Genomic DNA, 27,118 nt, shown 5'->3' on the forward strand with positions numbered 1-27,118 from the left:
AAAATGTCCCAAATATTGCCTTTTTATCTATGGAAATGTTATTCTGCTCACTATACTTTTTTTTCTTGTAATAACTATAATATTTTTTGGTACTTATATTCAATTGAAATGAGTTTTCCTACACTCAATGAGGAAGGTGGGTCAGAATATTAATGCATAATTAGAAAGTAAAATTTAAGACAACTTATAATTTAAAACAATACTAATAATCAAAACACCAAAATACATAAAATATTAAATAGCAAAATTAACAAAATATATATAAGACCTGCACATTGAAAACTATAAACTCTATTGTAGAAAATTACAGAAAACTTCAGAAAATGGAGAGATGTGCCATGTTCACACATTGAGAGACTCAATTTTACGTTAGGTGTCAATTTTTCCCAAACTGATCTATAGATTGAAACCTAATCACAATCGAAATCCCAGAAGACTTTTAAAAGAAATTGAAAAACTAATTTAAAAATTTATGTGAGCAGTAACAAAAGGATAGCTAGAAAATCTCTAAATATATGGATATGAAACAACATACTTTTAAATAACACATGAATCAAAGAAGAAATCTCAAGAGAAATTATAAAATATTTCGAACTAAATGGAAAAGAAAATACAACTCCTCAAAATTTGTGGCATGCAGCAAAAGCAGTGATTAAAGTTTTAGAGCTTGGAATGCCTGTATTACAAAAGAAGAAAGATCTAAAATTAATAATCTGATTTCCATATTAGGAAACTAGAAAGGGAAGGGCAAACTAAATCCAAAGTAAGCAGAAGAAAAGAAATGATAAGAATTAGTTAATAAATCAATGTAATTAAAAACAAGAAATCAAATAGAGAAAATCAATGAAGCTAAAAGCCAGTTCTTTGAAAAAAAACAATAAAATCAATAAATCTTCACACAGACTAAGAAAAAAAGAGGACACAAATCACTAATGTCAGAAATCGGGGTCGCCAGGGTGGCTCAGTCAGTTAAGTGTCGAACTTTGGCTCAGATCATGATCTCACAGTTGGCGAGTTCAAGCCCCATATGGGGCTCTAAGCTGACAGCTCAGTGCCTGGAACCTGCTTCAAATTCTCTCTCTCTCTTTCTCTCTCTCTCTCTCTCTCTGTCTCTCTCTTTCTCTTCCCCTACTCATATTCTGCTCTCTCTCAAAAATAAACATTTAAAAAAATTTAAATAAAATTGAAAAAAAGAAATTAAAAAGGAGACATAATGGACATTATTTATATTTATATAAAAAAGAGACCTTATGGACATTAAAATAAGAAGACAGGAATACTATGAATATGCTGTGCACACAAATTTAATAACCGAGATGAAGTGGACCAATTGCTTGAAAAACACAACTAGCCAAAAGTCAAACAAGAAGAAATAGATAAACTGAATAAGCCCATATCCATTAAAGATATTAAGTCAATTATTAATAACCTTCCCAAACCAAAAGCACAACCCAAATGGGTTCACTGGTGATAACTATAAAACATTTAAGGATGAAATTATACCAATTCTCCACAATTTTTTTCACAGGATAAAATCAGAGAGGAAATGGAGTAATGAAAATTTTTATTCATTGCTGGTGAGAATGCAAAATGGTACAGCCATTATGGAAGACAGTTTGGTGATTTCTCACAAAATTAAATATACTCTTACTATACAATCTTGCACTCACACTGTTTGTTATTTATCCAAAGGAGTTGAAAATTTATGTCCACAAAAAATCTGCACACAGATGTTTACATCTGCTTTATTCATACTTGTCAAACCCTAGAAGCAACTAAGATGTCCTTCAGTAAAGGAATGGATAAACTGCATAACATTCAGATAATAGAATATTATTCAGTACTTTTGAAAAAATGCGATATAAAGCAATTAAAAGATATGGAGAAATCTTAAATGCATATTACTAAATTAAAGAAGTCAATCTAAAAATGCTACATATTATATGATTCTAATCTGAAAAGGCTACATAATATAAAACTCTGACATTTTGGAAAAAAACAAAACTAGAGGAACAATAGAAACAGAAATGGTTGCCAGAAGTTGGGGATTAGGGGAAGAGATGAATAGGTGGAACACAAATTTTTAGAACTGTGAAGATATTCTGTATGATACTAGAATGATGAATACATGTCATTATACACTTGTCCAAATGCATGGAATGTACATCACCAGGAGTGAACCTTAAGGTAAACTATGGACTTTGAATGTATCAATATATGTATTATGATGTATCAATATAAGCCTATCAAGTCTAACAAATGTACCACTCTGCAGATGCTGATAATGTGGAAGGCTTAGCACATATGGGGGCAAGCAGAATATAGGAAACTTGTGTACCTTCTGCTCAATATTGTTGTGAACCTAAAACTGCTCTAAAACAACAAAGTCTTAAAAAAAAAAAAAAAGTCTTGGGGCGCCTGGGTGGCTCAGTTGGGTGGGCATCCAACTTCAGCTCAGGTCACGATCTCACGGCTCGTGAGTTCGAGCCCTGCATCAGGCTCTGTGCTGACAGACAGCTCAGAGGTTGGAGCCTGTTTCCAATTCTGTGTCTCCCTTCTGTCTCTGACCCTCCCCTGCTCACGCTGTCTCTCTCTCTCTCTCAAAAATAAATAAAATATTAAAAAAAAGTTTTAAAGGGGCGCCTGGGTGGCTTAGTCAGTTAAGCATCCAACTTTCGCTTAGGTCATGATCTTGTGGTTCGTGGGTCCAAGCCCCGCATCGGGCTCTGTGCCGACTGCCAGCTCAGAGCCTGGAGCCTGTTTCAGTCTGTGACTCCCTCTCTCTCTGACCCTCCCCTGCTCACGCTGTCTCTCTCTCTCTCTCCTAGAAATAAATAAAACATTTAAAAAATTAAAAAAAAAAGTTTTAAAAATTATACGGAATTCCTAAGATCTCAAATAATGAAAAATATTTTATAAAATCAAATTTGGAGGGTTTACACTATTTGATTTTAAGTTTATTATAAAGTTACCATAATCAAGACAGTGGAATATGGCATGAACACAGACATAGTGAATAAAGGCACAAAGTAGTCCACAAACTGACCCACACATAGCTGATCTACAGATTGTTGACAAAAGTGCCCACATAATCGAGTGGTGAAATTATAATTCCTTCAAAAAATGGAGCTGAACTGGATATCGGTACAGGGAAAAAGAAAGGTAAGTCTCAATCCCCACTTCTGACTATACACAAAAAATAAGCCCAAAATGAGCATTTAAATTTAAGAATTAAAACTATAAGTTTTTAAAAAGAAAAAAAGAAAAACTTTGTATTTTGAGGTCATAAGATATTTCATAAACACAAAATTCTGTAATTACAAAAGAAAAAAATGATAAATTAGACTTTATAAAAGTAAAATCTTCCAGTCTTCAAAGCACATACTTAAGAAAGTGAAACTGTGTGTACTTCTGCAGATCCAGTCCCTCCAATATGCTCTTGGCTTCAGCCCATTCAAAGAAGTGCCACAAGCTATTGGTGTGCACAGTCCTGACAGGGGCCAGTACCACTATAAAGGGACTTCTACCCCGGGGAGAAGGGAAGATAAGCACACTCACCAGACTGACTATAGCTCCAGCAGTGGGCTGCGGTAGACATCTGCTCTAAATACAGGCCCCATCCAACAATGAAAGCTTCTCAGGAGACAAAACAGTTCAGGACTACTGCATTTATGACAAACACCCAGTCTGACTCAACTCAAGACCAAATCCATCCCAGACAGGCCTACTATGAAAAGGAAAAACCCTACCCATAGCAGGCAGAGAGTCATTGCAGATGATTGGACTAAAGACAAAGTGGGCCAGCCATAGCATCAGGGTGCATACAACACACACAGAAGATACCCCTAAAGCACCAGATATTAGTGAACAGGGAACATTGCACTGAAGGGCACTACAGGACTTCTGCTTCGTGAGGCCACTACTTTCAAGAGCAGGAGACATAGATGACTTTCTTAACACACAGAAGCAGAAACCAAGAGTCAAACAAAATTAGGAGACAGAGGAGTATATCCCAAATGAAAGAATAGGACAAGTCACAGCAAGACACCTAGATGAAATGGAGATAAGTAATATTCATGAGAGAGAATGTAAAGTAATGGAAATAAAGATACTCACAGGTGCATAACAAACTTTTAAAATTAACAAGAGACAGAAAGCTAACCAAAATGATGAAACCGAAGAACTCTCCTCCAAAGAAATTCCAGGAAGAAATGACAGCTAAAGAACTGCTCAAAAACAGATATAAGCAACATAACTAAGCAAGAATTTCAACAATAAAATTAATCAGTGGGCTTGAAAAAGGCATGGAAGACATCAGAGAAACTACTGCTACAAAGACTATGAAGCTTAAAAAATAGTTTTGATGAATTAAAAACTACTATAAATGAGATACATAATAATACAGATGAGTCCAATGCATGGATTGAAGAGGCAGAAAGGAGAATTAGTGATTTAGAAGACATATTATAGAAAAAGAGGAAGCTGAGAAAAAGAGAGATAAACTGATCCAGGAACATGAAAGGAGAGTTCAAGAGCTCAGCGATACAATCAAACAGAACAATATCCATATCATAGGAATTCCAGAAGAGGAAGAGAGAGAGGGAAAGGTGCTGAAGGAGTCCTTGAACACATTATAGCAGAGAACTTCCCCAATCTGGGGAAGGAAATAGACACTAAAATCCAAGAGGCACAGAACTCTCCTCAGACATAACTTGAATTGATCTTCTCCACGACATATCATAGTGAAACTGGCAAAATACAAGGACAAAGAGAGAATTCTGAAAGCAGCTAGGGAGACAAGGGCCCTAACAAACAAAGGGAAACCTATCAGAGTGGTGACAGACCTATCTCCTGAAACTTGGGAGGCCAGAAAGGAATGGCAGGAAATCTTCAATATGATGAACAGAAAAAATAGGCAGCCAAGAATCCTCTATCCAGCAAACCTGCCATTCAGAATAGAAGGAGAGATAAAAGTCTTTCCAGATAAATAAAAATTGAAAGACTTTGTCATCACTAATCCAGCCCTACAAGAAATTCTGAGGGGGACTCTCTGAGGGAAATGTTGCAAGGAACACAAGATACCAGAGACACCACCACAAGCATGAATCCCACAACGGACATGGTGACTCTAAACCCATATTATTCAATAATAACACTGAATGTAAATGGTCTGAATGCTACAATCATTCAGAGAAATAATAAAAATCAGGGCAGAAATAAACAATATAGTAACCAAAAAAAAAAAACCAGTAGAACAGATCAATGAGACCAAGAGTTGGTTTCTTGAAAAAATAAACAAAATTGACAAACCTCTAGCCAGGCTTCTCAAAAAGAAAAGATAAAGGATTCAAATAGACAAAAACATGAATGAAAATGGACTTATTATAACCAATCCCTCAAAAATGCAAGCAATTATCAGGGAATACTATGAAAAATTATCTGCAACAAACTAGACAACTTAGCAGAAATGGACAAATTCCTAAACACACACTCACTACCAAAATTCACACGGGAAGAGATAGAAAATCTGAACAGATTCATAACTAGTGAGGAAACCGAATCAGTTATCAAAAATCTCCCAACAAATAAGAGCCCTGGACCTGATGGCTTCCCTGGGGAATTCTATCAGATATTTAAAACAGAATTAATACCCATTCTTCTCAAGCTATTCCAAAAAATAGAAATCGAAGGAAAACTTCCAGACTCATTTTACAAATCCAGTATCACTTTGATTCCCAAGCCAGAGACCCAGCAAAAAATGAGAACTGTAGGCCAATATCCTTGATGAATACGGATGCAAAAATCCTCAACAAGATACTTGCAAATTGAATGCAACAGCACATAAAAAGAATTATCCACCAAGATCAAGTGGGATTCATTCCGGGGTTACAGAGCTGGTTAATATTCACAAATCAATCAATGTGATATATCACATTATCAAAAAACAAAGATAAAAACCATATGATCCTGTTGATAGATGCAGAAAAAGCATTTGACAAGATACAGCATTCCTTCTTAATGAAGACCCTCGAGAAAGTTGGGATAGAAGAAACTTACTGAAACATCACAGAAGCCATCTATGAGAAGCCTTCAGCTAACATCCTCAACGGGGAAAACCTGAGAGCTTTCCCCCTGAGATCAGGAACACGACAGGGATGTCCACTCTCACCACTATTGTTTAAAATAGTGCTGGAAGTCCTAGCATCAGCCATCAGACAACAAAAGGAAATAAAAGGCAACAGAATTGGCAAAGAAGCAGCCAAACTTTCACTTTTCTCAAACAACATGATACTCTACATAGAAAACCCAACAGACTACACCAGAAGTCTACTAGAACTGATTCAAGAATTCAGCAAAGTTGCAGGGTACAAAATCAACATACAGAAATCGGTTGCATTTTTATACACCAGCAATGAAGCAACAGAAAGAGAAATCAAGAAACTGAGCCCATTCACAATTGCACAAAAACCATAAAATACCTAGGAATAAACCTAACTAAAGATATAAGATATCTGTATGATGAAAACTATAGAAAACTTATGAAGGAAATTGACGAAGACACAAAGAAAAGCAAAAACATCCCATGCTCATGGATCGGAAGAATACATATTGTTAAAATGTCATTGCTACCCAAAGCAATCTACACATTCAATGTAATCCCAATCAAAATTGCAACAGCATTCTTCTCAAAGCTAGAACAAACTCTCCTAAAGTTTGTATGGAACCACAAAAGACCTCGAATAGCCAAAGTAATATTGAAGAATAAAACCAAAACGGGAGGCATCACCATCCCAGACTTTAGCCTCTACTACAAAGCTGTAACCGTCAAGACAGTACGGTATTGGCACAAAAACAGAAACACAGACCAATGGAATAGACTAGAGAACTCAGAATTGGACCCACAAATGTATGCCAACTAATCTTTGACAAAACGGGAAAGAGTATCCAATGAAAAAAAGACAGAGTCTTTAACAGATGGTGCTGGGAGAACTGGACAGCAACATGCAGAAGAATGAAACTAGATCATTTTCTCAGACCATACATCAAAATAAACTCAAAATGAATAAAGGACCTGAATGTGAGACAGGAAACCATCAAAACCCCAGAGGAGAAAGCAGGAAACAACCTCGCTGACCTCAACCGCAGCAACTTCTTACTTGACGTATTTAAAAAGGCAAGGGAATCAAGAGCAAAAATAAACTACTGGGACCTCATCAAGATAAAAAGCTTCTGTGCAGCAATGGAAACAACCAAAAAACAAATAAGCAACAGACGGAATGGTAAAAGATAGTTGCAAATGATATATCAGATAAAGGTTTAGTATCCAATATCTATAAGGAACTCACCAAACTCTATACCCAAAAAAACAAATAATCCAGTAAAGAAATGGGCAGAAGCCATGAACAGACACTTCTCCAAAGAGGACATCCAGATGGCCAACAGACNGCTGACCTCAACCGCAGCAACTTCTTACTTGACGTATTTAAAAAGGCAAGGGAATCAAGAGCAAAAATAAACTACTGGGACCTCATCAAGATAAAAAGCTTCTGTGCAGCAATGGAAACAACCAAAAAACAAATAAGCAACAGACGGAATGGTAAAAGATAGTTGCAAATGATATATCAGATAAAGGTTTAGTATCCAATATCTATAAGGAACTCACCAAACTCTATACCCAAAAAAACAAATAATCCAGTAAAGAAATGGGCAGAAGCCATGAACAGACACTTCTCCAAAGAGGACATCCAGATGGCCAACAGACACATGAAACGATGCTCAGCGTCCCTCATCATCAGGGAAATACAAATCAAAACCACACTGAGATACCACCTCACATCAGTCAAAGTGGCTAACATGAACAAATCAGGAGACTCTAGATGCTGGCAAGGATGTGGGGAAATGGGCACCCTCCTATACTGTTGGTGGGAATGTAAACTGGTACAGCCCCTCTGGAAAACAGTATGGAGGTTCCTCAAAAAATTAACAGTAGAACTCCCGTGACCCAGCAATAGCACTGCTAGGAATTTACTCAAGGGATACAGGAGGGCTGATGCATAAGGGCACATGGACCCCAATATTCACAGCAGCACTCTCAACGACAGCCAAAACATGGAAAGAACCTAAGCATCCATCAACTGATGAATGGATCAAGATGATGTGGTATATTTATACAATGGATTATTACATGGCAATGAGAAAAAAAGAAATCTGGCCATGTGTAGCAAATGGATGGACCTTGTGGGTGTTATGCTGAGCTAAATAAGTCAGGCAGAAAAGGACAAATATCATATGTTTGCACATACAGGAGGATTAGGAGGAACTTAATGGAGGACCATGGGGGAGAAAAATGGGGGAAAATGTGGGGTAGAGAGAGAGAGGCAAACCATGAGAGACTCTTGAATGCTGAGAACAAACTGAGGACTGATGGGTGTGGGGGGAGGGGGGAGTTGGACATGGAGGAGGGCGCTTGTGGAGATGAGCACTGGGTATTATATGGAAACCAACTTGACAATAAACTAGTTGTAAAAAAAAAAAAGTGAGGTTTCACCTTGGCACATGTCAAAATCATGGCACCAGAAAACAGCTGTAACACTGTCCTTAGACTAATGCCACTAGGCTTATTGTTTGTTTTGATTGGAATGGATTTGTTATTAGAAACAATATTTTCTCTCATACCAATTACATGCAACTACTTCCTTTTGAGAGACAATATAAATTGCTGTCAGGAAGAAAAAAAAAGAATATGCAATGGGACAGTCTCTTCAATGAATGGTCTTGGGAAAACTGGACAGCTACATGAAGAAAGGGGGGACATGGGGGAAGGAAGAGAGAGAGAGAGAGAAAGAAAGAAAGAAAGAAAGAAAGAAAGAAAGAAAGAAAGAAAGAAAGAAAGAAAGAAAGAAAGAAAAAGAAAAAACGAAAAGGAAGAAAGGAAGGAAGGAAGAAACAAAGAGAGGAAGAGAAGGAGAAAGGAAAGGAAAGGAAAGGAAAGGAAAGGAAAGGAAAGGAAAGGAAAGGAAAGGGAAGGGAAGGGAAGGGAGAAAGGGAAAGGAAACAGGGAAAGGGAAAGGGAAAGGGAAAGGGGAAGGAAGGAAGGAAGGAAGGAAGGAAGGAAGGAAGGAAGAAAGAAGCAAGGAAAGAAAGAAGGAAGGAAAGAGAGGAAGAAACAAAGAAGAGAGAGAAAGAAAGAAGGGAGGAAGGAAGGAAGAAAGCAAATGAGAGAGGAAGGGAAGAAGAAACAAACAAACAAACTGGACTACTTTGTTTCACCACACACAAAAATAAACTCAAAATTGATTTAGGACCTAAATGTAGAAACTGAAACCATAAAAATCCTAGAAAAGAGCACAGGCATTAATTTATCTGACATCAGCCATAGTAACATTTTTCTAGATATGTCTCTTGAGGCAAGGGAAACAAAAGAAAACTATTGAGACTACATTAAAAAAAACAACAACTAGGGGCGCCTGGGTGGCTTAGTCGGTTAAGCGTCCGACTTTCGCTTAGGTCTTGATCTCGCGGTTCGTGGGTTCGAGCCCCGCGTCGGGCTCTGTGCTGACTGCCAGCTCAGAGCCTGGAGCCTGTTTCAGTCTGTGACTCCCTCTCTCTCTGACCCTCCCCTGCTCGCGCTGTCTCTCTCTCTCTCCTAGAAATAAATAAAACATTAAAAAAAAATTAAAAAACAAACAAACAAAAAACAACTGTTGCACATCAAAGGAAATAATCAACAAATCTAAAAGATAACCTAATGAATGGGAGAAGATATTTGCAAATGATATATCTGATAAAAGGTATCTATAATATATAATATATAAAGAACTGCAACTCAACACCAAAAAAATAAGATAAAATTATTCAGTTAAAACATGGGCAGAAGACATGAAGAGACATTTCTCCCAAGAACACATACAGGTGGCCAAAAGACACATGAGTAGATGCTCAAAAAAACTCATCATCAGGGAAATGCAAAAATCAAAACCACAATGAGATACCTCATACCTGTCAGAAAGGCTAAAATAAAAAAGAACAAGAAACGATAAGCGATGGCAAGAATATGGAGAAAAAGGATAAGTCTTGCACTGTTGGTGGGCATGCAAACTGGTGCAGCTACTGTGGAAAACAGCATGGATTTTTCTCAAAAAAATAAAAATAGAACTACCATAACATCCAGCAATTCTACTACTACTGGGTATTTACCCAAAGAATACAAAACACTTATTAGAAAAGATATTTGCACCCCTATGTTTATTGCAGCATTATTTACCATAGCCAAATTATGGAAGCAGCCCAACTATCATAAATAGATGTATGGATATAGAAGATGTATACATATACATACACATACATACAACAGAATGTTACTCAGCATAAAAAAAAAATGAAATCTTGCCATTTGCAACAACATGGATGGGTTTAGAGAGTATAATGCTAAGTAAAATAAGTCAGTCAGAGAAAGATAAATACTTTATGACTTAACTCATATGTAGAACTTAAGAAACAAAACAAATGAACAAACAAGATTCTTTTTTTAAGTTTTCACTTAAATTCCAGTTAACATACAGTATATTAGTATTAGGTGTACAATTTAGTGATTCAACACTTACATACAACACCCAGTGCTCATCACAAGTGCACTCCTTAATCCCCATCACCTATTTCACCCATTCCCAGTCCCCCCTCTGGTCACCATCAATTTGTTCTCTCTAGTTAAGAGTCTGTTAGTTGGTTTTCCTCTCTCTTTTTTCCCCCTGTGATTGTTTATTTTGTCTCTTAAATTACACATATGAGTGAAATCATATAGTATTGGTCTTTCTCTGACTGAGTGAAATCATGTAGTATTGTTCTTTCTCTGACTGACTCATTTCACTTAGCATAACACTCTCAAGCTCCATCCACACCGTTAACTATATAGAACAGATGGTTAACAGAGGGGAGATGGGTAGAGGGATTGGTGAAATAGGTGAAAGGGATTAAGAGGACACTTATCATGATGAGCACTGAGTAATGTATAGAATTGTTGAGTCACTATATTGTACACCTGAAATTAATGTTAACGCCATATGTTAACTATACTAGAATTAAAATTAAAACAAAAAAAGATTTGGGAGGCAGATTAAAAAAATGAAACAAGGGTGCCCGGGTAGCTCAATCGGTTAAGCATCTGACTTCAGCTCAGGTCATGATCTCACGGTTTGTGGGTTCAAGCCCAATGTCCAGCTCAGAGCCTTGAGCCTGCTTCAGAATCTGTGTCTCCGTCTCTCCCTGCCCCTCCCCTGCTTGTGCTCTATCTCTCTCTCAAAAATAAATAAACATTAAAAAAAAAAAAGACATTGATAGCCACAGACTAAGAGAAAACATTCAAATTAAAAAATAAACTATCCAAAATATTTGGATATATTTTATTTCAAAATAAAAAATAATATGATAAAACTTTGTGCCAAAAATATGTAAGGAACACTTACTTAAAACTAAATAATAAGAAGACTAGCAACCAATAAAAATAAAGATACCTGTTATATTGATTCCAAAATTGATCCCATGACCAGCTATTAGCTTAGCAAAATTTCTAACTGCTTGATATTTTCTAAAGGGTAAAGTATCTAATTTCAGGAATATTGCTGGATTTATTTCATTCAAACTTATACACAGTGTGAAACAAATTAAAAGACAGAGATCAAGGACTTCTTCAAGTTTATAGACCAGGTTGTAAGACCTGTTTTGAGCCTGCTCCACTAGTAATGCCTACCCTCTGAATGTCTACATATAAGATGGGAAAGTGAGAAGAGGGAAAGGAAGAAAAGTATACTACATGGCTCCACTTCCAAAAAAGTTGTATAAATGTAAGTACCAAATATTAATTTAACCACACTTTTAATAGAACTATATTAGTGTGATAAATTGAAAAGTAAGTCTTCTGGAAACTAGGATGTTACACAGAAACTGAGAATTGACTCATAAATTACATCTTGTAAAATGTGCACTGATTCGCAGAACTGTACCAAACCAAACTATGATATTCATTATAGACTCTCACAATTAACACCAGTTTATTCAGACTCCTATACATAAGACCACAAATAAACTGATACAAGGGAATCTCCACATAGCTCATGTTTTCTAAAACCACTGATGTTTCATCTGCTCCTTAATTTACAAAGCCTGACCAATCCCTGCTAAAACCAAGGCAAATTTTATAAGACCCCTTTCTTACTCCCTTTGAAACTCACCTTTGCTCTGCATGATGTAGGGTCTCCTTTGTTGCAGAAAATAATAAACTTCACTTGATTTCAGCGGTGTTCCTAATGGTCTCTGGTTCATATTGAAACCAGAATTGGAAGACAAGAAGATACAGTGTGTGTGCTGGATCCTCATCTTCCATAGCTAGAAGTGAACAGACAATATATAAAATGTATAAATCAAGAAGCAACAATAAAAACATGTTATTTAGACGTAAGGAGGAGCGTCTGAGTACCTCAGTTGGCTGAGTGTCTGACTCTTGATTTCGGCTTAGATCATGTTCCTGGGGGCTTGTGGAATTGACCCCCATATCAGGCTTTATGTTGAACATGGAGCCAACTTGAGATTTTCTCTCTCTCGTTCTCTCCCTCTGCCCCTCTCCCCTGCATGAGCATGTGCTATCTCTCTCTCTCTCTCAAATAAATAAATGAATAGATAGATAAAATTTAGACATATGGAGACAGATATCAAAACAATCAGCTAAGGAAACTAAAAGGGAATGAGTTAGAAGATGATTATTTCGTTCAAAATATTGAAGAGCATGGGTGGCTCAGTCAGTTAAGTGGCCAACTCTTGATTTCAGCTCAAGTCATGATCTTATGGTTTGTGGGATAAAGCCCCGCATAGATTTCGCACACTGATGGCATGGAGCCTGCTTGGGATCCTCTCTCACTCCTCTCTCTCCTTCTGCCCCCAACTCATTCTCTCTCTGTCTCAAAATAACTAAATAAACATTTAAAAAATCTTGAAGTACCATTTCATCTTTAACCATATATTACTTTGATATTAATGAAATTACATTGAAAATAATAAATTAGATGTATATTTCAGGACAAAATAAGAAATTAACTGATTTTATATTTGCTCAACAAATATTTCTTTCTTAAACACCACTATGTACCAGACACAAGTCTAAGTACTGAGTATCAGTAGAGAAACAAAAGCAAAACACATCCCTGCCCTAAAAAAGTTCAGACAGATAAGGAAACTGGGTCCTGCTCACTTCTCACAACGTAAAACAGTTCTAATTTTTTTTTTCAGTATTTATTTTTGAGAAAGAGAGACAGAGCGTGAGCGGGAGAGGGGCAGAGACAGAGGAAGAAACAGAATCCGAAGCAGGCTCCAGACTCTGAGTTGTCAACACAGAGCCCGATGCGAGGCTCAAACTCACAAACTGCGAGATCATGACCTGAGCCGAAGTCAGACGCTTAACCGACTAAGCCACCCAGGTGCCCCTAAAACAGTTCTAGATCACATAGCTGGTAAATGGTTAAGCAGAATTTGATATAGGGTCATCTGATTCTAGACCCTACTGATTTTAATTTTAATTATACACAGATTGGAACAAGGACAGGAAATTTCCAAAATGTTAGGGCCCTTTTATCCCTAGCTGCTTTCAGAATTCTCTCTTTGTCCTTATATTTTGTCAGGTTCACTATGATATGTTGTGCAGAAGATCGATTCAAGTTATATTTGAGGGGAGTTCTCTGTGCCTCTTGGATTACAATGTCTGTTTCCTTCCCCAGATTGGGGAAGTTCTCTGCTATAATTTGTTCAAATACTCCTTCAGTGCCTTTCCCTCTCTCTTCCTCTTATGGAATTCCTATGATATGGATATTGTTCTGTTTGATTGTATCGCTGAGCTCTTGAACTCTCCTTTCGTGTTCCTGGATCAGTTTATCTCTCTTTTTCTCAGCTTCCTCTTTATTTATAATTGTGTCTTCTAATTCAACTATTCTCCTCACTGCCTCTTCAATCCGTGCATTGGATGCCTCCATTTTATTATGCACCTCATTTATAACAGTTTTTAATTCATCACAACTATTTTTAAGCTCCATAGTCTGTAGCAATAGCTTCTCTGATACCTTCTTCCATGCTTTTTTCAAGCCCAGCGATTAATTTTATGACTATTGGTCTAAATTCTGGTTCAGTTATATTGCTTATATCTGTTTTAAGCAGCTCTTTAGCTGTCATTTCTCCCTGGAATTTCTTTAGAGGAGAGTTCTTCCATCTTGTCATTTTGGCTAGCTTTCTGTCTCTTGTTAGTTTTAAAAGCTTGTTATGTGCTCTGCCCCTGCAAGTACTGCTATATTAAAGAAGGCTCATTGACTGTCTAGGGCCTGTCCGTTCAGGAAGTGTTCTTTTAATGTTGTCTCTTGGTCTCTCTTGTTTTTTGGCTATTTTATTACCCTACTTGTAGTGGTATTTGGGACTCTTCACCATGTGTACTTTGGCTTATTTCTTGAGGTAGCCCTAAAGTGTCCCAATGTTGTGACCCTGATCATTTAATTCTTGCTCTAGGAACCAGTCTAGCACACTCAACGTCACACTTTGTTCTTCTCTTCCGGTTCCTGCTTTCAGGGCTCAGAAATCACACCCTTGTCTGTTGTCCCACCACAAGACAGCAGGGGCACTGAGCCCAAAAGCGGGAAAAGCTGAATCTGGATTCCTCTGTCTCCCCACAGCGGTTCAGCCCCCTCAACAGGCACCCCACCGGAAATTTACAAAATGAATCTAGGGCATCTTATAGTGCCAGAATGTAAGTACTCAAAAAAAAAAAGAAAAGGAAAGAAAAAGAAAAAGAAAAAAAAAAAGACTCCAATAAGGAGTGTATTCAAAAGGACACAATAACCAACAGAAAGAGATCACAATGGCCAAAGCTATAATTTGAGCAATAAAATAAGGAAGTATTGGATTGTAGCCCAAAGTACAAACTAAATATCCATGAGTTCATATTGACTTANTGATATCTTAAGAAATCAAAGGAACATCCTTATTAATAAATAAGTTCCTCTAATGACACGAAAATAATTCTAGATACTGCAGTGTTATACTTGTTTGACACAAAGGAGCTGAGGCTTTAGTAAGGTTACATTTATATTATATATATATAATATATATATTATATGTATATACACATACATATACACATACATATGAGAGAATAAACAAATCTCCCATGCAGCATTCCAAATAATTTATACAGCTACTCTTCTATCCAGAAGGAGATGCACAATTCCCCCCTCCTTAAGTATTGGTGGTGCATAGTGATTTCTTTCCAAAGGGCACAGTATGGAAAGGGGATTAAAAGAGTAACGTTACAGTGCAGAAACTGGACAAACACTACCGCAGCCAGATGTCAAGATCAACATCAATAGAGATGTCATGTTGACAGCATCTTCCTTTGATAGGGATGTGATGAAATGGTACTTTACCTTTGTTGTCTCCCTACCAAAAACTCATAACTCTAGGCTAATCAGGAGAAAAACATCAAAATATCCCAAGTGAAGGACATTCTACAAAATATATGACCGGGTACTCATTAAAACTCTCGAGGTCATTAAGAACAAGGAAAATCTAAGAAACTTTCCCAGTCCAGAGGAACTTAAGGAGAAACGACAACTAAATGCCATGTAGTATTCTGGATGAGATTCTGAAACTGAGAAAGGACATTAGGTAAAAACTATGGAAATCTGAATAAAGCCTGAGCTTTAGTTATGAATAGTATTGAATAGTATTCAATATTCAATAGCATGCAGCTCATTAATTGTTAACACACATATCATACTTCTGCAAGATGTTAATACTAGGAGAAACTGGTTACATGGTACTATCTTTGCCATTTTTCTGTAAATCTAAAACTGTTTCTTAAAATAAGGTTTATTTTTAAAAGATTTGAACAAGTGAAAAATATCTGGACAGCCTGGCAATTTGGCAATTATGATCTGTTCTGTTCTTCAAAAATAACAACATAGACCCTAGCTGGCTAAGTCTCCTTATCATGTGCTCTATGAAACAAGTTGTTTAAAGCCAAGGTTGTGAATTCCAAATGAATATTCTAGAAACAGTGTATTAAAATAAAATATACCTTAATATCAAAAGTAGTTCTCTCTAGGGTGTGATCACAGATGACCATTTTGTTGTTGTTTTCTGTGTTTTCCAAGTTAACTGCAATAAGCATGTATTACACATAAAATTTCAGAAAAGAGCATAACAAAGGTGCTTTTAGTAAAATTTGCAATTAAATAACTGCAGAGGGCACCTGAGGGGAAGGAAAAGGAAAAAGATTATTCTACAAATACGAGATGCCAGTCCCTGGGCTGGGCACTTAACATATATTATTTCATTTAGGTGTGTAAAATAAAGATGTCCTTCAATTGAATCACATTTGGAGAGTATTTTATGTTTATGAAGCCATTATAAGTTTTATACAAAAATGCAAAGGCAAGCTCTTTAGAGTTCCGGTCATGCATTTTTTGTTCCTATGCTGAAAGCACAATTAGTTACCCACCACCTAACATGTCATCTACATTTTTTTCTTGTCACATAGTTTTATTTGATCCACTTCTGAAGAGAAGCCAATACACCATGTCATGCCTATATATGAATCTCTTAAACTAATTTTATGCTTCATTGTGAAATAATTGATTTGTGATTCACAGGACATTAATTAACTCATAAGCCTTTAATAGTAAGTAAATAATGAAGTTTAGAAAATGATGGCATGTAATTGAGTCTAAAGGGACTCTTTTTCACACTTTTTTGTTTTGCTTTTTATATTATATCAAAAAGATGGACAAAATTTTAATCACATTAATCACAGATGTTAAGATCACAAATTTTATATATATGTCAATATTTTTACATAAGGCTCATTTTCTGTGAAAGCCTGTCTCAGGCCCATTTCCTTTGAAAGCCTACCTCAAAATCAAAACTACAATCAATAACCAATGTATATTGTTCTTGCAAGTGATTGCTGAAAATGGATGCTCAGTAAGTCTGTAAATTTGTAGATTTGGAGATGGTTTTCTCTAAAGATTTCCAATAAATATAGAAAAAACTTTTTCCCTCTGACACCTTTTTCTAGAGGTGACTTCTAAATTCCAGAAAGTAACAATACTGTAATTATTGAATTAGCATTAATTACTTGCTTAGCATTTTATCATATAGTCTGATTTAATCCCTACAATAACTTGTGGTATAGGTACTATTATCCCCAATTTACAGAAATCTGTGTAAAGTCACACAGCAGTAAGTAGAAGAGTTATGTCTCAAATCTGTGTATCTAATTCCAATGCCCAAAGTCTTAATCACTCTGCTGTACTGTTTCTTAGCATTGGTGCCTCTATTTGAGACTGAGTTAGCTGCGGCTCCCCGACTTCCTCAACTCCCCTTGGGAAGTTGATCTTATCCTAGTTCGTTGCCACCTTATCCAAACCACCCTTATCTCTCACCTAGACTACTACAGAAGCCTCGTCTCTGTGGATCCATGGTCTCCCTAATCCTTTATTTGTTGTCTTTTTCCTCCATCCCACCCCCACTCTCAATCCATTCTCTACACTGTAATCACAATGATTTTTCTCAAATCATGAGGTCTACAAGCCATTACCTGTTTGTTGTGTGAATTTCCATTTGCATCTTGTGCAATGCTATCCCTCACTCTCTGCTGCCACTCTAGTCTTCTTTACATATGAATATGTACCATAGTCCCTCCTGCCACAGGACTATTGCATACACTGTTCCCTCCCCTTGGATCATTCTTTGCCTAGTTAACTCCTACTTACCTTTCACATAACAACTCATAATAATACCATCAGGAAGTATTCCTTGACCTCCATATCAAGACATAACTCCTCCTGTTATATCCTCCAGAAACATGCATCTCTGTTCCATTACATGCTGTCATTACACTATTATGTTTGTTTTTGTGATTTCTTGATTGTCTGATCTAAGCCACTATGCCCTACTATGCACCAGATTGTAAGCTCAGCGAAGACAAAGACTCTGTTTGCTTTTGCTCCCTATGTTATGAGTTTGCACACAGTAAGCTTTCAACAAAAGCACATAAATGAACAACTATTCCCACTCTCTACCACTCTCATCCTCTACATAGGGACTACTAACCTTCTCCAATAGGAAGAATGTCCTCTGCCCTTCCATAAGGTCTAATGCAGGAATAAAACTAAGGCAATGAGGGGAGAGAAATATAAATAGTAGTGGCTGCATAATAAACCTCCTGGGATCCAAGGACAAGAATTTCAATAGCTACTTTAAATTCCAGGTATAGTTTCGTATGCTATTTTGAGCCTTCAATTAGCCCCTGAGCTACAAATTCATATATGAATACATATATATACAAACACACATATATACACATGTACATATATATATATACACACACACACAAATACATATACACATACATACATACAACATCTCCACTGGAATTTCTAAGAGGCATTTCAAGTTTAACATGCCCCAAATTGAACTATTTTGATTTCTCCTCTAAATCCATTCCTCCCTAGTTCTCCCCACCTCAAAAAATGGCATCATGTTGTATCCAATTCCCAGGCCAAAAACCTAAGAATCATGCCTGATTTGCTTTTTCTCATATACCCTACATTTAAATTAAATTTGCCCTCTGTTCAAAACCCTCCAATTGCTCCTATCATACTTAAATAAAATCCAAAATCTTTATCTGACCTTAGCACTTTTCATAATGTGGCCCCTCTTCACCTCTTCGACCTCATTTCCTCTTTTGTTCCTGTTTCATAGCAGTTCAGCATCATTGGCTTTACAATGATCTTGGAAGATGCACATGGCCACTTCAGAATCTTTGTACTTGCTTCCCTGTGCCTAAAAGGTACTCACCCCAGGTATTTGCACAGTTTATACTCCCTACTGCCTTCAGGGCGCTGGTCACATGTTTCCCTCATTTTTAAAAAATATTTTTAATGTTTATTTGCTTTCAGAGAGAGGCAGAGTACAAGCTGGGAGGGGCAGAGAGAAAGGGAGACACAGAATAGGAAGCAGGCTCTAAGCTCTGAGCTGTCAGAACAAAGCCTGATGTGGGGATTGAACTCATGAACTGCAAGACCGTGACCTGAGCCAAAGTTGGATGCTTAACTGACTGAGCCACCCATGTGCCCCACAGGTCTTCCTCATTGCAAGTTCTTCCCTCATCACCATATCTACTTAGCCCTCATTGGTGCTCTAAGCTCTGTATCTCATTCCCTTTTCTAAATAGCACTTATCACTACTGTTTTAAATTATATATTTATTTACATACTTATTCATCTATGCCTCCACTGCTCTATTTTAATCTCCTCAAGGGTTATCTATTCTGTTAAGCATCTAGGAGCTAAATACCCATGAATGAATGAAAATTATTGTCAAAGCCCAACTCTTTTGCATTATTTCACAGTTTGAATTTTTTATGTCGAGTAGACATGGAAAAGGAAATAAATGAACTATTTAATAACTAATGTTAAAAAAGCTAGCAATGCAAAATGTAATCTTTTAATGATTAGCTAAGAATGATTACAAATCTGTACCAAAGAGTTGTAAAAAAATTAATGAAAGCTTATTGTTGTGGTTTCTTCATTGACTTAGGAAATTTTGGAATCAGATGAATTATTTACTTATTTGTTTCTCTTTAGTCTTCCTCTGCAAAGCCTGTCATTAACTGCTACTCATGACAATCTTATGGCAATAACACTGTGTGTCAATGCAAAGATTATATAATGTATAAGAAAATAGACAATAATGTTAAAACCAGTAAATTTGTTAGGTGATTCACCCTGTGATTACTCAGTAAGTAAAAGCATGAGATATGGACAGAAGTTCACTATTAATTTTTTTTCTTTATGTTACACATTAGCACCAAAGAACTACAGTTTACAAATTTCTGATTCAAGGAAAAAAGATGACAGGCAAATTAACACTATATTTCATATTTTAGATGATGGATACTTCACCCTAAAATTTCCAGCATGCTAGAGGAAAGTGGAGAGAGCTCAAAAGGACCTACAACTATTTATTTCAACAGGTTAGGAAAGCTAGGAATCAGTCTGGACTCTCCTCTTCCTGGTACTTGGCGCCACCCTCCCCACTATTCAATGTGTCATCGAGTCTTATCTAGTAATATGTCTCAAAGTCATCAGTTTAAGGTTTTAGGTAGGGTAGCTGCTGCCCTAATCCTCTTACTCGGGTTATAAAAGTTTCTTGCAGCACCTGGGTGGCTGAGTTGGTTAAATGCCCAACTCTTGATTTTGGTTCAGTCATGACCTCATAGGTTCAGGAGATTGAGCCCCGCATCCAGCTCTGCACTGACAATGTGGAATCTGCTTGAGATTCTCTCTCTCTGCCCCTCCCCTGCTTGATCATGTGAGCACAAGTGTGCACATGCACATGCATTCTCCCTCTCAAAATAAATAAAAGACTTTTTTTTAAGTTTCCTGAAATGTCTCTGCACATTCATCTGTTTTCCTTTAGATTCATTCTCCAGCTTTTAGCAGAGGACATTCTAAGATGCAAATCCAATAATGTCACTCTATTCCTTAAAAACATGCAGTGGCCTCTCTTTGCTTTTAGGAGAAGAATTCTGGTCCTTAATGAGACGTGAAGGCCACATGTGTTCTGGCCTCTGCCTAACATCCCAACCTCATTATGAACCACTTTTGACTTTACTCTTTCCACTTGAGCCACACCATTCTCCTGTTAGATCCTTCAAGGTGCCAAATGCCTTTTTGTTTCACAGCCCCCCTCTGTAGGTATCATTCTGATTTTACATCAAGGTCACTCCCTGGAGGTAAGTCTCCCAGTCCCTCCAGACTAGGAGAGACTCTCCTGTTACAAATCCTCACAGGTGCGCTCAGACCTTTTCTATCCCATCATAATTACACATTTAATTTACTTACTATTCTTTTCTACATTACACCCTGTAAGCCTCCTAAAAGGAGGAACCACAGGAGTGGTGCTTGATATTATATCCCAACACCTAACATATAATCTAGCATACAGAAGTTCTGTAAGTACTCCATGATAACCACATGAGATGAGAAGAAACAGCCAAATGTTGGCATAAGGAATCTGTGCTACATCTAAGAGCATTTTTCCAGCATCAATGAACACTGGAATGGGATCCCCCAAAATGCCAAAGGACCATCCCCTATGGAGACTCCTAAAAACAAACTATATCAGCTCAGAGCTGCATTATACAATACAGTAGCCACTAGCCAAATGTGGCTACTGAGTTCTTGAAATGTGAGAAAAGTCCTAAATTTTTATGTTGACTACATGTTCAAATAATAATTTGGATATATTGGGTTAAATAAAATATACTTTTAAACTTAATTTCACCTTTTTTATTTTTTTAATGTGACTACTAGGAAATTTAAAATATATGTATCTCACATTACATTTCTTTTTTTTTTTTTTAATAGTTTATTGTCAAANACATTACATTTCTTTTAGAACATGGTGGTTTATGAATTTCAGGACAATACTGCCGAAGATAGGCATGACAGAGTGAGACAAGCTGTGGACATTGATCTGAATACGGCAAAAAGTCCTGAGGAATTTTCTTGTGCTAGAAGAATTCTAAACACAATTCTTGTGTTTCTGTCTGCCAATATCATCCCATCCCACTTGGCTGTGCCTGTGCTATTTTACCACACATCCAAATATTTGTTCAATACATGGCCCCACTTGGCTAAGCAAAGTGAACTTCAAACCTCCTCCTTATGTTTGTATTTAACTTGTATCTTAAAGTTTAACATAAAGTTTGCAAAGTTCAGCTTTCCCACTTTACTGAATTCCAAGGGGTCAGTTTGTTGATAGAGGGCTGGAAAAAAGTGTGACATTGTGTGTCATTTCTACCCAATGTAACTAGGAACTGAACATTGCAAGCAGCAGTTCCATTTAGAAATGTAGATTCAGAGTTTTATTGATTCTCTATATACCTCTGAAAGCTTCACTCCTCAGAGTTTTCTTTTTATTCCAATGGCAGTTTGCCCATGTCCTTTTTACATGCTGTCTTCCTCCTAAGATCCTGAAGCAAGTGAATACATGGATTTATCTTGGTATCCCTAACATCTAGCCTAGAACAGTGCCTGATACAAAGTAAGCACTCAATAAATCTTTTCTAGAATGTGTTGAGTAAATGTATTTTTCCTTACTCTGATCACTCCTTGACTCTAACCTCAGCACTGATTGTAGATTCAATTTATAGGCATGTACTTAATGAACCATTGCCCAGAGATTGTTTTAGGACCATTTTATGAGTATGTGTTTTAAGTGACTAAATCAAAGATAGGAGTATTGAACCTCTTTTAAATGCTTAGGGCTATGCTTTAAGCATTTCACATGTTCAATATACACTAACTAATAAATTATAATCATTAGATCAAATGGTATTCCCACAAAAAGGTGAAGGACCAGACCATGATTTCTTAGCACACTCCACTTCTTAGTCAACATGCTATGCTTAGGCATACAATTAGTATTCATACAACTTAGTGAGTATACCTCTAACATGGAAGCTATAGTTTAGGATAAGCTGCAACCATTGAAATATGAAGTTCAGGTGATTTCTTTTGAACATAAACTCTTCATAACATAAAGATGATTGAAAAACTACATCAAGAATATGTACTGAATAATTTATCTTAGGCAATTAGGTCTAGGTGAGTAGAGCCACAAAGTAGTCAGGGGTACATGCAAGACTAATACACATAACCTTCATGTTTGACCAGCTTCAACCAAGACCTTGCTTCTGCACAAGGACATTGAGAGGCACAGCAGCATGCCTGTTGACTGCCAGAAATCAACATGAGGAGACAGATAACCATGGTACCTGGCAGCTTGAGAAATTCGCTGTTTCACCAAAAGCATCAGGCAGTTTCACCAGGTGAAGGACAATTTAGCAAATATTCATAGTCCTAGACATTTTTGCTAATAGGAGGCCAGTACAAGTATACTCTTGGGTTGAGTCCAACATCTGAATGAAATCTCAACATTAAACACTCGGGTATAAGTAAATTGGAAATTCAGTTTTGGGGATTTCAGTAGAATGATTCTCATCAGAATTAACAACCTCAAGGCAGAAGAGATTTTGTTTTATAGCAGATTCTTCTTCTACACTAGTAGTCCAGGCAGAAATACTAGGTCACAAGATTGCTTTTAATGGTTTAAGTGTGTGTGTGTGTGTGTGTGTGTGTACTCCTCCCAATTTTGTAAACCTGAATAACCAACATTTATAAATATAAATGGCTGACCTGGCATACATCCAGGCTATTACTACTTTTATCCTTGGTGGCCATCAACTGCCTTAGCAATGATCTAGAGAAAATGTGTATGGAGAAATTGCCATTGCATTTCAGTAATTGACAGATAGTACGTCCTAGGCTTTGTGGCAGTCATAACCTCTAGCCATTCCATTTTTCCATAAACAAAGGAATAAACAATTGATGCGGATTCAACTAGGCCATGAACACTATCTTTGCTGACATATTCTTTTCTTGCTAAGAACTGCAACTTGCCATTTGCAAACAATCAATGTAGCAAAGAGATCTCATAAAAAGCTATTTAACCCATTATGTGAATGAGATGCTATGGAAGAAAAAAATGACAGGTAACAGGGAAGGGGCAGGAAGGAAAATATGGGATTTTCTAGAGTAGTGATAATATATAGGAAAATTCTAAGGGGAATTAAATGAATTTCAGCTATAGTATGAATTAGGATATTGGATAGTCTAAGAACCCAACTACCATTTGTTATGATGTTTCCATGGGGAATGTCTCTAAAATGATTTTCTGAAATGAAATCTGCTTTATATCACTTTTTGCCTAGGAAAATATTTAAATGAATAGTAGTAAAATGTAGTTACGGTTAATAAAAAAAAAATCAAAAGAATTCATTTATTCTCCCCTACTATTGGAGTTACAGGAAAGTAAACAAAGCATTTGTATGCTAACTTTAATAGGAGGTAGGGTGCCATAAAATACAAAGGTAGGGTTCTGGAGGTAGAGAGGTGGTCAAAGAAGGCATGGGATGGAGGATGATTTGAGAGACTTGAAAGAATGTGAAGGGCATATAAAGAGTATTCTTGGCAGATTAAAAAAAATAAAAAACAAAAATTTAGTTCTGGAAGCAAGAAAAATAATAAAGTCAAGGAAGACTCCCAGATTTCTGGTTTTCACTCCAGAGAAACAGTTGTACCATTCCCCAAGAGAGGGAACAAAGAGAGGTCCAGCATGAAGAAGAAAGGGTAGAGTTTAGTTTTGGAGGTGAATACAAAGGAACCTAAGGAACATACAAGTGATGGTATCTAGGAACCAGGTAGATATCTGGAGCTCAGGCTTATAAGACTTCTAGCTGGAGACACAGATTTTTAAGCCATAGGGATAGTAATTAAGGGCTTTGGAGAGAACAAATCCCCCTCTCCAAGACTGTGCCAGTGTGGGAAGGGGTACCTCAAAGGATAGGTAACAAAAGAGGAATGGCCAGAATGGTAGAAAGGAAAAAATAAAAGATGTCACTGAAGCAAAATAAAAGGGAGGATTTAAAGGAGGAAAGAATGATCAACAAGGATGATCAACTAATATGAGGACTGATAAGAATCTGTTGGATTGAGTTATATGGAGCCATTGGCATTTGGTTAAAACAGTACAGTGGAATGGTGTAAGACGAGAACAGCTGAATTGTGGAAGACTAAGAAGTAGAGTCATATAAGTAGACAATTCTCAAAGAGTGTGCCCATCCAGAGGCAAATAAAGATATGGATGTACTGGGAGGGCAACTTGGCCTTGAGGGAGAGGTGGCTTTTATTTCATTTTGCTTTGTTTACATAGTTAAGTAAAGGAGCCAACAAGAGAAAGAAGAATTTGATGATATGAGAGAGAAAAAAGTCAAAAAACTGAGAGAGTTATAAAGGAGGGAAAAAATGAGACTCAAAGCCCATACAGAAGGAATTAGCCCTAAATAGGAAAAGATCTATATCTTTCATGGGAGGAACAAGAAGAAAGGAGAAAAATCTAAAAGTAGGATACGTAAGATAATAAGTTTATTGCTTGGAGATGGGAGTGTTCTCTCTGATGATTTCTATCATCTTCGTACAGCAAGAAATGAGCTCATCAGCTGAGAAGAGGTGGGAGTAAAAGCTGTAGAGTGACAGCTTTGAGCAGAGTAGGGAATGGGAGAGACAGAGGATTCTACATACCTGGAAGGCTTGCAAAACTCAACCAAAAGCATAACAAGGTTCTGTGGGTTTTGCCAGCAACTGGTTGAAGTGCTGGCTCATGGGCTATGACCTCCACAGTTTATGGACTGGGAAAAAAAGAGAAGTGGAGAGATTTAAGGCCTCCCAGAGAAGAAAAATTAATTGTTGGGGAGAGAGATTAAGAGATGTGGAAAATTAAAGGTTTAAAATTAATACTGCTAAAGTAGTGCAATTCCAGGTAATAGCAAGAATCAGGTCATGGGCACTGTTGTACATGGTTGAAGCTGAGTGGAGATAAAGGTCACAAGAATTGGTAAAGTCACAGAAATGAGATGCTACAGTTGTTGGTTAAGTTGTTCACATAGGCATGGAAGTCACTCAGAACAATGGTATAAACTGCAACGAAAAACAATGAACAAATTGTCTTTAATTAATAAATAGAAAAGCTGTGATGAATACCAAAATTGAAGTGCTTAAGAAATAAAAAACAATTAAGAAGGATAGAGGAAGGACATACAAAACAACCTGAAAAATTTCCAATGGCCAAAGCTTTTTGAGCACTAAAACAATAGGTTTGGATTATAGCACAAAAATAAAATAAACATCCATGAGTTTATACTGATATAAATAAGTGATTAAAAAATAGAGGGGAAGTGACAAATTTTCCATACAGAATTATTCTAAATACTAAATGTAGAAGAAATGAGAAAAATAGAAAATTACCACAGCAATATTTGCTTTAGGCAAGATCCACAGATGAATGCTAAAAGTAGCCACCAAAACATTAAGGAGAAACAGGATATTCACATAGCCTTGAACTATCTTCCCCCAATAAATTTATTAATTACTGTGGTGATTTTAACATATGTCTAAACATTTTTCAATATATCTCCCTCTAGGAAGTGGAGCTTAATTCTCCTCCCCTTATGTGTGAGCTAGATTTAGTGACTCATTTCTACCCAAGGGTCTGAAAAGAGAAAAAAAATAATACCTTTACAGAGAAGAAACCTGGCAGGCACTAGCTTAACCAAGGGATCAAGGATATATTTATATCACCAGTCCTAGTCATACTGATGTCATGCACCCCTAATATGATGTGATGGGAAGGGTACTTCACTTCTGTAGCAGTCTTCGTCCAAATCCTAACCCTAGTCTAATCATGAGAAAAACATGTCACGATGAGGGACAAAATAAGAGACATTCTAGAAAAACATTTGGTCGGTAATCTTCAAAAGTGTCAAAGTCATGAAAAACAAAGAAAGTCTGTAAAATAAGGAAAGATAGATTAAAGAAGCCTAAAGGGACATGACAACCAAGTGCAACATGGTACTAGACTGGATCCTGAAACAGAGGACACTGGTGTAAAAACTGGGGAAATCCAACTAAAGCCATCATTTAGTTGATAATGTTGGACCAGTGTTAATTTCCTTGTTTCGACAAGAGGCTAACATTAAGGGAAGTGAGCTAAAGGGTATATGGGAATTCTGTATACTTCTTCAGAACTCTTTTGTAAATATGAATTCATTCAAAATAAAAAAACTTAAGAGAAAAGCTTTAATGAAGAAGAATGGGTAGCTAGGAGACCACTATTTTATCCAATAAGAGATAGGGGATATAATGAGTGTGGAAGATGGATGGCATGAGGCTGAATGGAGCAGGAGGTTTTATAGAGAGATGAAGAAGGAATGTTTTGAGACATCATTAATGGAGTGAAAAATAGAGGCCAGCTTATCAACTCTGCATTAGAGCACAACGTTTATTTGACTAGATGCTATTGCAATGTCTAGAGGTCAAATAAGAACTGAAAAGTATTTGCTGCATTTGGTAATTCTTTGGTCCAAGTATTATGTGGACCACTGGTCTTGATGAGAAAGGCCATC

The 27,118-nt window shown here is 36.8% G+C and overlaps 1 long non-coding RNA gene across 5 annotated transcripts in view; it reads right to left on the minus strand.

Annotated features, from left to right (window-relative positions):
• LOC144242008 (uncharacterized) overlaps positions 1-27,118 on the minus strand; it is a 79,020-nt gene that overhangs the window by 3,909 nt on the left and 47,993 nt on the right. For 2 of the 5 annotated variants that reach the window (XR_013338261.1, XR_013338260.1), the window contains exons 3-5: positions 16,106-16,185; positions 12,228-12,381; positions 9,380-9,646 (exon numbers count right to left, since the gene is read on the minus strand). This is a non-coding gene — a long non-coding RNA (uncharacterized LOC144242008). Of the gene's footprint in view, positions 1-9,379; positions 9,647-12,227; positions 12,382-16,105; positions 16,186-27,118 lie in introns of those variants that run through there. The other 3 variants (XR_013338263.1, XR_013338262.1, XR_013338259.1) reach the window with 2 other exon arrangements.

The sequence above is a fragment of the Crocuta crocuta genome, unplaced genomic scaffold, assembly GCF_008692635.1.
Source record: "Crocuta crocuta isolate KB4526 unplaced genomic scaffold, BGI_CrCroc_1.0 scaffold87, whole genome shotgun sequence".
In the NCBI taxonomy this organism is placed as follows: Eukaryota; Metazoa; Chordata; class Mammalia; order Carnivora; family Hyaenidae; genus Crocuta; species Crocuta crocuta.